Here is an 11,223-nt window from a genome sequence, read left to right on the forward strand (position 1 = left end):
AAAGTAAAAGAAAAACAGCGGAACGATGACAGACGAATATTTAATTACAGGATCTGGCAGGTCTCGTCACGCAAACCGCCCGCACTGTACAAAACGTTTCATGCCGCCGAATTTATCGGGGCAAACGAAACAAAGAGGGTATCCGTGACGACTGCAGTCCACGGCGCCCATGCAAATCACAGTCTGACAGGCTGCGTTCGCAGTATTCACACACACACTCGCACTCATATCCGCACACCTGCTGGTACGTCATTCGCACTGCATCGATTCCTCATCGCCTTCTTCGCCTTCCTGCCCTTCTTTCTCAGGTTCCTCGTCCTTAATAGGAGGCAGCGTGCGTTCCACAAGTTCCAGAATGGTGGCCACGTCTTCTTCGGAGAGCCGCTCCTCACTTTCCTCGATGAGCAGTTGGATCTCCACTGGCGAGGTCGGCCTGTGGTTGATGAGTTGCAGTTTTTCTATCTTGGTCAGTTTGAATGGCAGCGCGGTTATCTGTCGGAGGAAGTCCTCGATATGCTGGTCGGTCTGTCGCACGCACGCGGTTTCTTCGTGGTAAGTGATCGTCTCGTACGACACCGTTGCCAGGTTGGGCACCGTCCGAGCGGCCGCCTTGCCTGCGCCGCTTGCCGAAGCCTTCTTGTCACTTTGCAAGTCTTTGAGCAGCTTGAGCACCTCGAAGTTGCTGAGCAACGCGGAGTTTTCCTTGATTATCTTCATCGCGCCCCTCACAACCGCGGCGTCTTCTGCGCTGCTACCGTGCGTCGCCGGCCGTGTTGTGACTTTCGGCTAGAGTAATCACAGAGAAGTGAGAAGTGGTGAACGGTAGAGATGACGGCATCGCTTGACTTGTTGCAACGTTATTGAATAGAGTGGCGAAAAGCGCCGTCTGCGCTCGCCCGCTACAGTGACGCGTAGCCTCCGAGATCATCGCTTGAAATGTTTCGTTGTGCTTCGTTGCCGATGGTACCAAGGTGATGGTACCATCGGATGGTACGACGGGTGATGTTGACGTATACGATTGCTAGAATTTAACTTTCTCTCTCAAATGCAACAAATGTCATACAATGTGGTCCAGCGATTGTCCGACAAACGCACTTGCGCGCTTTGCAGTTGGCGCAGACTTGGCCTAGGTTGCCTGCAGAGGAAATTAGAGTATTCTTGGCAAAAGCTGCCAGTGCCGGTAATTCACAAATTTTCTTATTGGCAGCCTTTAAACAGCACGATCGAGCACCTGGCGGTGAGCGGATGTGGATGTGGCGCAAGTCCCGGAATTGTGTACGACTGCCGATCTCTCAGTCTGTCTCAGTGCACGTCAGGCGCATCGCTCGCTCAGTTCAACATTTCTCGGCGCGCTTTCTCGTTGCGCTTGTTTGAGCCTCGAGTCGTTGCCTCGTGATTTGAGTTGGTGCAAAAATGCCGACGCGTTGCGTGGCCGTCGGGTGCTCGAACACGTACTCGACGCCTGGAACCAGCTTTCACATGTTTCCGAGAGACCAAGAAGTGCGGAAGCTGTGGGTGCTAGCAACGCGGCGCGAAAACTGGCAGCCGACGAGAAGCAGCATGCTTTGTTCGGCACACTTCAAGAAAGACGATTTCGTGTACGACCCAAGTCTGTCTGTGGAAGTGCCTTGCAAAATGAAGAGAGTGCTCAAGCCCGGCTCGGTACCTTCGGTCTTCAGCCACAATCGCAGCAGCGGGGAGTCTTCGCCAGAGGTAGAGAAGCGCCCGCGAGCCGAGGTATTATTGGGCCTCTCTGATTTTCCATTTCTTGCTACCCGCGCGCTGATGATGATGATGAATCTCTACCATGGCTCGTACCCACCAAGGGGCGGAGGCCGAGAATCGGGAAGCACTAGGTAGCTAAAGAAATTTCTTATTTGAAAAGGAGAAATGCAAAGTAAAAGAAAAAAAAACCAAAGAAGATTTCGGAATAACTAAACTATAGAATGCTAACGAGTAGTCAGACTAACGGAAGGGTGAATTTTAAGAGGTTACAATCAAGGAGGGAATAAATACAATATTAATAATGAATTTGGAGAAGCCAGTTTCAATGAGCTGAATGCTGATCATATAAGTAGAGTAAAGCTACAATAATTACCAGAGTAGTCGTTTTGTTTCAGTTAAAAAATCAAACGCTGAGCAACAAACATCTCTGTGGCTTTATATCCTAGGGTTGAGGCCCCAAATGATATTACTGGTATACTTAATCCTAATATAATTTCACAGAGTGGAGCTTTAAGTAATATCTCTCTCTGGTTTGAATATCTTCGGCGTGATAAAAAGTAGTGGTCCGTTGATTCGATTTCCTTGTAATTGTGGCATAGAGGAGACATCGTCGGACCAGCTCTATGTAAATCGAAATTCAATTGCGGGATGTGACAGCGTAAACTGGTGTATGTGACTTCCAACTGCCGATAAGGGCACAACTGTTTATTCCAGTAAAAACCAGTAAAATGTGGCTTATCCAGTTTAGTGTCCCTACATCCGTGATTCCCAGGTATTTAAGAGGATCCACCAGCGGAATGAACTTTTGACAATACCTACGTGAAATGTGAATGGGAACATCTAAAGGGCTCCCAGAGCCAGCCAGAGCACCTTCATTTTTCTCAGGTTGCTCTGCCCACTGCACGACACACTTCTGCCGCGTGTTCGTTGGGCTGGACGGTTATGGCTACCCGTGGACTGCCAGAACCAGCCAGGACAATTTTGGTCCAGCTTCTCTCTGGAAGCTTTCTGGCTAGCAGACGACAAAAAGAGGTGATAAGCGCTCGTCGCCATACTTGTGGGGACTTGATTGCAACGTGGAGGCTTGAGGGCCTTTACCTCACTCAGCCAACTGGCTACGGTCACCTTTGGATTGCAATACTTCTAGCGTTATCTTTCCGAGTTTCTAATGCACCATTCCGCCTTGCGAGGCAGTGCCATACAAGTGGCAGCAAACCATATGAAGCTTCTTTTTGTGTGTGTGTGTGTCCCGTGAAGGCTTCTTCCCATGCTCAAATTTCGCATTACGGCGTACCGTAATCATCGGTGCATTTTTTTTCCTTTGTGAACTGGAGCCTTAAGAAAAAGTAAGTTGTTGATTCGTTGTGCTCGTTTTATTGTTTGTAATTTCTAGATTGTGAACAGCCCTGCCAGACTTGCAAGCTTCGACCGTGCTTGCAATCACTGCACTTGAGTGTGAGCAAGATAAAGACATTGAAGAAGAGGCTGACCTTCGTGCTGTCGAAACGGACACTCAAGGCTCACAAAGTGACGGTAAGTAAACATGGCCATCCATACGTGCAGCCGTGTCCACGCACGAAGTGCAATTTCCGAGTTCATGGGAAGCTAGTTCACAATTTTAACAAACAGAGAATCAGGATTTCTTTATAAAATTGAAGGTACATTTCTGCTGCAGTTCATTTCCCGTGCATTCCTTCCTTATGACCGTTCTTCCAGATTATTCTGCTTGCTGCTTGGCTTGTGGTCACGAAGAACCTGAGGCATCAAAATACGTGCAAGTGGATTTCGCGAAAACCTACGCACAAAAGGCCACAATGACAACACTTCTACACAGAACATGTGGTATGTTTCAAAAGTCAGATTTTCTTGCTTTTGTCTTTAAGTCTTTAATACTGTTTATTAATTTATTACTTTTTTTTATAAGGTGCTCAGACAGATGAGCAGCTTTGAGCCAGGGCTTGTCTGCAGTTCCACACCAATCATGGATTGGGCACCACACTGTGACCTGACTTCACCTTGCCCAGAGTGCGAAAACACAAATGACAGTATGTGATCATGAAAATTTGAATGTCTATGAAATTGACTTGCACAACAAAAAGTATTGCAGTCAGAAGCAAGCATGTGCATGGAAAAAGTATTTCACATCCACCATGCTCTTTGCCATACCTAGTTAAACCAACACAACTTTTTTTTTCTTGCAGCCATCAGGTGCCTGCAAGCATGCATGCGATTTCAGAGGTGAAATATACATCATCTTCAACAGCTGCCTGATACATTTGTTTGAATGCTGCAGGACTTGTCAGGCTACATGCAATGTGCAAAAAGCAACAGATAGATAGGTGCCTTTTGCACCTCACACCCATGTGTACGCTACAGCACGTATGGTCATGGGAAAGTCAGTCATCGCTAAATAGAAAAGCACAATCCATCTGGCTGGTTGACATCTTTTGGCATTTAGAAATGAGAATGGAAAAAGTGTTGAATTATTGCGTTTTAAATTACCAGAGGCATTTTACCTACGACAAAAGAAAAATAAGTAAAGCAGACGTGGCCACGTCAAACTTCCTGACTGCCACCTTTGTTTTTGCAGGTTTTCTTGTGCTGGGTGTTTTTTTTTAATCTAAAGGCCAACCTACATGGACGCTTGGCAGCACGCGAAAGCTCGCGACGGCATGCCTTGCATTTACCGCACCTCGCAAGGAATGGTGGTTTGCTTCTGGAAGAGACGCATGCCAGGGCACTCCTGCTTGGCTCACTTTAGCCGTTCTGACAGACATTGTTTCGTACTTTGTTATTGACTGTGCTTTTGAACTGCTGAAATATTGGTAAGCAAAATTGTTTAATTTTTAGAGTCGTTAGATCAGTGCAAAACGTAAAGAAAGAAAGCACATTCTTCCATGACACAAATCTTCCTCGCGGAGTGTTGATTTCTCCACGCTGTAGTTACATAGCCAGGAAACACTAGGCAGCAAAGCACCAATACCTGTCTGGAACACATATCCATGCTTTCAAACTTTCATGCACTATCAAGCATACATATAGCTTGGCCTTAAGGCAACTGCAGCTGTTGGCACAACTTTCTTTAGCAGCTTTGCATTCTTATACGGTGGGTGATGAGTAGGGGCTGACTTGTGTTGCCTCCTGTGTTAGGGCACTAAGGGTATGAAAGCGTTACTTGTGCAAAAGCATGAAATGTTTTACAGAAGCTTAGCTCTAATGTATAGCTGCACACAATTTCAGCATGTCAGAAATATCATAATTAGCCTTGATGAGCAGCCTAGGTGTGCCATTTGGATTTGTGCAAAAGTGCCTTTTCTGTTGCTGGTAGACATAGCACCCTGTTAGAGGTTATCATTTGTGTGCAATTTTATGTGCCTTTTTATTTTGTACCCCATCACATATATGTAGCTGTCATCCTGTCCACGAGTTCAAACCCAAAAAGAAGCACTGCACCTAGCATTGGTGCAATACACCATTGGTGTGGCTGTTCCTAAGGTTCAGCTCTACCTAGTCATCCAGGCTGCCCTGTTGTTTCCATCCGTGCACAAGGTAAGAAAATTTGACTATCAAAAGGTGTTCGTTAACTAACATTGACATACTAGTTGTTCCATATTTTCAACAGAACATAGCCTCTCAGTCTCTCAGTCTGGCAGTAGCAGCATCTCAGTCTGGCAGAAGATGGCAGATGCGACTGACCAAGGTTCAGTGCCACATATCTGATATGCACATTGACGGACACTAACTGCGACATCACCTTGCATACAGAGCTTGGGCAGGTACATTATATTTTTTTAGCTTAATAACAACATATTGCATTTGAATGTTAATCGATGCATGTTTACCATGGTCAGTGAAGTTGGCAGCAGTGTGCACATGAAACATGGATGTCTTAAAAAAGGATTAAAGTTCCTAGCATGATTGAATTGCTGTGTCCGCAGCATTGTAACTGACTGGTGCAGCTCCATCCGGGCATTTTTGAAAAGTACTACCCAGAGGCCATATTCTGTAACAGTTTGCTCTGGCTGTCGCATTGCTCAAAGAAAGAGTAGAACGTCACGGCGGAAAGGACACCAATCGAAGAGTGGTGACCTGTAGGGAGGTAATGTCGTAGATTTTGTTTGTACTTTGGGGACGATGTAGTAATTGAAGGACGTTGCTAGTTCGGAAAAAAATAGTGGTTTGCATAAAATGCCAGCACTTTTAAGTTCCGGTATTAGCTGCGAGCTTTCGACACGAACAGCTGGTAGTTTAATTAATTTTATGCTGCGTTGTTTTATTTTTTTGTCGCCAGGTGGTGCGCCATACGCTTAGTAATCAAGGAGGTTCTCTGGGTCTAGCCGGCAGCTCTAATAGGATGGCTGAGCTCTTTAGAGCTTTAGGGCTCCTTCACTGTGCAGGGAAATCCCACCCGCACTTTTTAGTTTCCCTCAACCGTATTGGCCCTAGCAGTGGCAGTAACGATGCAACTGACTGATGGTTGCAAGAACACAATCGCTTCTTCATATATTCAAATAACCCGAGGCAAAGAAATGCAGCATGCACAGCCCTTTTGTTGCAATGTCAGTGCCACTAAACCTTGTGGTCCGAGATATTCTAACTTGTCGCAAATCCATTGCACTGTGTCTTCGGTGAGCCTAAAATGCATTTGAAACTCTCCTTCACTCATGTCGAACGTGTCTTCCGATGCTTCTCATCATGCTGACTTTCACCAACGCTACCAGCAACAGACCATTGGAGCGGCCATTGGCGTCTCTGTCTCGTTCGCGAGCCTAGCAGACGGCCACAGTTGCCTTAGCTTGAGATTATGCTTGCGACCACATGCAACCCTTCGCGGTTTCACTCGTAGCAGACGATGGGTTCCCTTCCCAGATGATTGACAACCTGTGTAACGACAACAAAATTAGTAGTAACGCCCACCAGGGATGACGACAACAAAGCACCGGCCAATAATGGTGTTTGCAATAGCAAACCGGTTCCACAGTGAACCGTTACAGAAGAGGACCCCAGATGTTCATGTTTTTGACTGCTGTCATGCTGACAGGCAAGCATACAAGTTAGAATTACTCTTTGAAAAATATGCACCAAGAAATATTTCTGGCCTTTTGATGGTATTTCAGGCATCAAGAAGGAAATACTGCTGTTTCAAAATGCCATGTTTTGGAGATCCTAGTGAAATGGTCCTGAGCAGCTGCGAATCACTCGTGTGCAGCATCAAGTAATCATAAATCAGAAATGTGTTTATTTCTAACAAACTTTGTTGGGCGTTCTCCAAACGAAAAGCTATGACATACAGCTTGAATGTGTCTGAGGGCCCTCACACGGGCATCTAGAACAGATCTTACCTTTTTACTTAATTGAACATATCTAACCTACCATGCCGTTAATATTCAGGAGCGTGACTCTACCACTGTTCCTAGATGCGCCCATGGTGATTTGAGTGGAGATGAGAGGCTGTGGCTGGATGAAGGTAGCCTATCCAGTACAATTCTATGTGAAAAAGTCCCACGGGATATATGTGGTTTCCTTAAAAGGGGTGGTGTACATCATAAGCTCCGTGAGGTCATCCACGCACCAACGCTGCTCATAGACATTGGCCAGCCCTCCACGACGAACCAGACATACAGCCTCATATGTCAATATCATGATGTATGTCGTTATATCATTATAATATATAATTATTAAGGCATATCATTATAGTTGAGGTGGAATGAAAGCTAGGTAAATACTTGCACAATTGTTCAGACACACATCATCATGTACCTAGCAATGCCGGTTTTATAAGAGTCCTGAACTGATCATTAAGCTGGTACCATATTTCATATTTGACTTCATCAATCACACTACAGTAACACCAGCACTACACCAGTACACCAACACCAGTACTACGGTAAAGTTAAGGAGGTGCCAAGGTTAATTTGTTATATCCATTATGCACATACTGCAATATCAATCTTTATGGAAATCCTGGGGGGGGGATATCACTTACTTCATTATTTCATTATAACGAGGTATGACTGTATCAACAAACTCCTAAAATTGTAGTCTTAAGTTATATGCAAATCATCAAAGCTTTCTTCTTGTTCTCCTCTTTGTTCGTCTCTGTACAGAGTGGCGATTGCTGCCATACACTACAATGAAAATGGAGTTCGCGAACAAGAGGGGCTGTGTAATCTAGGAAGGAACGACGCAGAGTGGCCACCATTTCTACTGTGAAGAGCCATCCTATGGTAAATGTCAACTTTTGAGCCTTATAGATGTTGAAAACAGTCATAAACTACTAGAAGTTGTAGACAGTATGGTCATTAGTTTTTTGCAGTGCCAGTGTACATTGGGAGCTATGAACCCAATTTGTATAGTTACCAGGTGAGTAACTGTGCAACTAGAGCGAAAAAAGGCTGTCAGAAACCACTGAAGATGAGCGTCAATGACAGCATTTTTGGTGTGACCTGCTGTGTATTCCTATACCATCCATGAATTATGAAAGCTTACAGCCACATCAGCACACTCACAGAGTGGCAATCTCACTGCCAACCACTAGCCAAATGGTTCTAGGACGCATATCTCTTGCTGTGATCGCATCACCTTAGTTGAAAATTCTTACTATCCCTAGTATCATGGCTGCAACTTGGTGGCAATGGCTATTCATCAAGCAAGCGCACTCGATGCGGAGGTGTCTCTTGCGGATGGGCCGCTATCAATTTAACATATTCAAGTGCACCTCTTGTGTCACCTTCGTACATCCGTTACGAGAGATTGACCAAGAATGCGCATGTACTAGTATCGCATACGCATTGTCAAGTTGTCCATTCAGCCACACATCTAGTGGCCCTTGTTATCTGCTTGGCAACATGGCAGCCAGCACATATATAGTGACCGAAGTTGACTTTCCTCCCATGCATGGTCAGGAACATACAAATTGCAAATTGAGGATAAGAGGGAAAGAAGGTCACTGCTTTTATAAGCACCCAGGCAAAAGTAAGTGGCGTTTGTTCTCTTTCAATGACACTCCGAGTCTAATTGTGGTTTTATAAATGCAGGCTTAATGTTGTGAGTCAGCCAGTGATTCATCGCTGTATTCGAGACTCATTGCAAAGAAAGAAAGATTCTCATTGTGTGCTACACACAAAGAAATTGTTACTTTGTTATTTAGAAATCAATCTTGTTTGTAAACACGGGAAAAAAGTTAGTAGTAGTACAGTTGTCAAGGGGGGACCCTGCATCCATAAACTTCTTAATTTGTGAATATATTTTGATTAACTTTCGTAGTTTATGTATTTCCATATGCTAACTTAAGATATACATTGTTTTCTTGCATAGTAAATATCTTTCTAGAAATTTAAGAAATTCATAACTTGCTCGGAGGTGGACTATTTAGAAAAATGTGTATGGTGTAATATACATCAACATATGAAAATGATCTTGAGTAATCAGAGTATGCAGTGGCACAAAATTGAATGCTCTAGACTGATTTAAATCAAAGGTACAGCATGTCAAACTGTTTAAAGTATGGACCCATAATAACACCTAGGAAAAATTATTACTTTTTTAATATTTCGGTCATAATTTGTCTATATTATATTCCCACTGCAATCTCTATATTTGTCTACCTTTCTGACAAACATATAATTATTGTGATGTGATCAGAAGAACCAGAAATATTATCAATAGTGACACCGCCAGAAATGCTGTTTTGAAAAAACAAAGAAAAACATTCCACAACTTGTTTGTCATGATTAGAGCAGAGGCTAAATCAATCAAGAATGATACAGGGGTCCAATCAAGCAAGAATAAATGTTCTACACCAATATGGAGCGATGGGACACATAAAGATATTATGGGCCAATATACATATGTTGTCATGCTGTCATGCTGTCATGTCTCAAGAGCTAATATGTCCTATGCGCTACTTTTTCCAGGCTATGTTCCAGACTTTTAAGTACGACAGCTGCAAGGAAGCATTGGGAGCTACCGGAGGTATTCAATCTGCTCCAGCAAGCACTGCTAGTAGACCTTTTAGTTGGTTTGTGTGTGTGACGGTTGGTTTTAATTGTATATACGTTTTGTTAACAATCAGGCTTGTTGTTTCCTTTCCCCACTGTCAGTTCTCCTCAGTGGTGGCCAGAACAATTCGAATCGGGTGAATACACTCCCAGGAAAACAACCCCACATTACATTACAGCTCTACATCACTCCCGTTTCAACAGATGGAGATACAGTGTCAGCTGTTCAAAGTAAGTATCATGTAGCAAGTTAGGGCAAAAGTTGCACCTTTGCTAATTGCATACTGATGTTCTCTAAATGGTCACAATGCTGCTAGTTGTTGACACGGAGATCAACGGTGTGGCAGGTTCTACTGTTGCCTCTTGTGACAAAGCCAACCAATATGGCCACATGCACTTCAGGCCAAACTGTTCTGGTGCCCCTTGCCTCATTTCATATGGTGGTGCTATGTGTCATGATGTACCTGCACTGCTGGAATACCTACCTGAAGATGTGGAGACAGCCTTGCTCCATGTTAGCTCTGCACACATTGAAAAGACAAGATTGGCCAAGTCGTTGGACTCTTTAAGGGAAATACTGCTAAGAGTGAGGCAGATGTGCTCAAAGACTTCAATGGTACATCTGAACCTGCCACTTCCCGGGTGCAAAATCACCGACGTCGGGACTCGAACTGGTGCCTTGTGTCCTGGTTTAATCAGGGATGTGCAGCACTTTGACAACCAGGCACAGCATCTTTGCTGCCACAAGTTATTGGGGCCAGAGGTCTACTACATCGAGCATGGCTTTTCAGCTCTCCTGCTATGGCACTTTCTGGCTGCGGATGGCCCCCATGTGAGCTTCAAGAGCATTACGCTGCTTGCCCATCATACTATAGAGCGACTCTGGAGGACTTCAGCACCCCAGAGGTCGATGCTGCCCCCTTGGATGCCCATCCAGGACGCCCATCCAGGACGCCAACCTCAATCACCAAAGAAAAGCCAAACAGTGCACAGACCCACCAAAGATTTCGTCCGCAGCAACACCACCGTTTGCATCGGTGCATTGTTACAACATTCAGAGTGCCTATGCAGAAACGGCAGCCAGAGCCATGCCTTCCAACTGACTCGAGAACGCAAAAGGTTTGGCCCAGCTCAGACACGCATGGTCTGTCATTCATATCAATAATTTTTTAAAAAATTGAGAAGTGGGTGTAATATTAGGAACAGAACAAACAGTTATCTAAAAACCGCTCTTGCCGAGTCGCACTCAAAGGGCTGCACCCATCTTGCACTTCTTCTATGCCCACTCCAAATGAATCACAAATAAAGGTGGGCAGAAATTTTATCTCAAGCTCCTTTAAAACTAACGCGAGTCATTGCGGGCCATAGTATGCGTAATGCCACCAAACTAGTTGCCGAGACAAGACGGAAATCATTGTTGAATCTTTGTGACCATGAAACAAGGGAAGTGAAAAAGTATGGGGCAAAAAGAAAGAAATTTCCAAACAAAAATAAAAGT

At 44.5% G+C, this 11,223-nt stretch overlaps 1 long non-coding RNA gene and 1 pseudogene across 2 annotated transcripts in view; one reads left to right on the forward strand and one right to left on the reverse strand.

Moving 5' to 3' along the window:
- The window catches only part of LOC139048483 (uncharacterized), a 95,869-nt gene extending 86,117 nt beyond the window's left edge, over positions 1 to 9,752 (forward strand). The window contains exons 3-8 of one of the 2 annotated variants that reach the window (XR_011507732.1): positions 3,119 to 3,258; positions 3,442 to 3,567; positions 3,650 to 3,770; positions 5,134 to 5,274; positions 7,833 to 7,952; positions 9,642 to 9,752. This is a non-coding gene — a long non-coding RNA (uncharacterized lncRNA). Of the gene's footprint in view, positions 1 to 3,118; positions 3,259 to 3,441; positions 3,568 to 3,649; positions 3,771 to 3,926; positions 3,967 to 5,133; positions 5,275 to 7,832; positions 7,953 to 9,641 lie in introns of those variants that run through there. The other variant, XR_011507733.1, reaches the window with a different exon arrangement.
- Positions 23 to 811, reverse strand: LOC139048481 (DNA-directed RNA polymerase III subunit RPC9 pseudogene; annotated as a pseudogene).
- Positions 9,753 to 11,223: the final 1,471 nt, after the last annotated feature.

This window comes from Dermacentor albipictus, chromosome 8, assembly GCF_038994185.2.
Source record: "Dermacentor albipictus isolate Rhodes 1998 colony chromosome 8, USDA_Dalb.pri_finalv2, whole genome shotgun sequence".
NCBI classification, from domain to species: Eukaryota; Metazoa; Arthropoda; class Arachnida; order Ixodida; family Ixodidae; genus Dermacentor; species Dermacentor albipictus.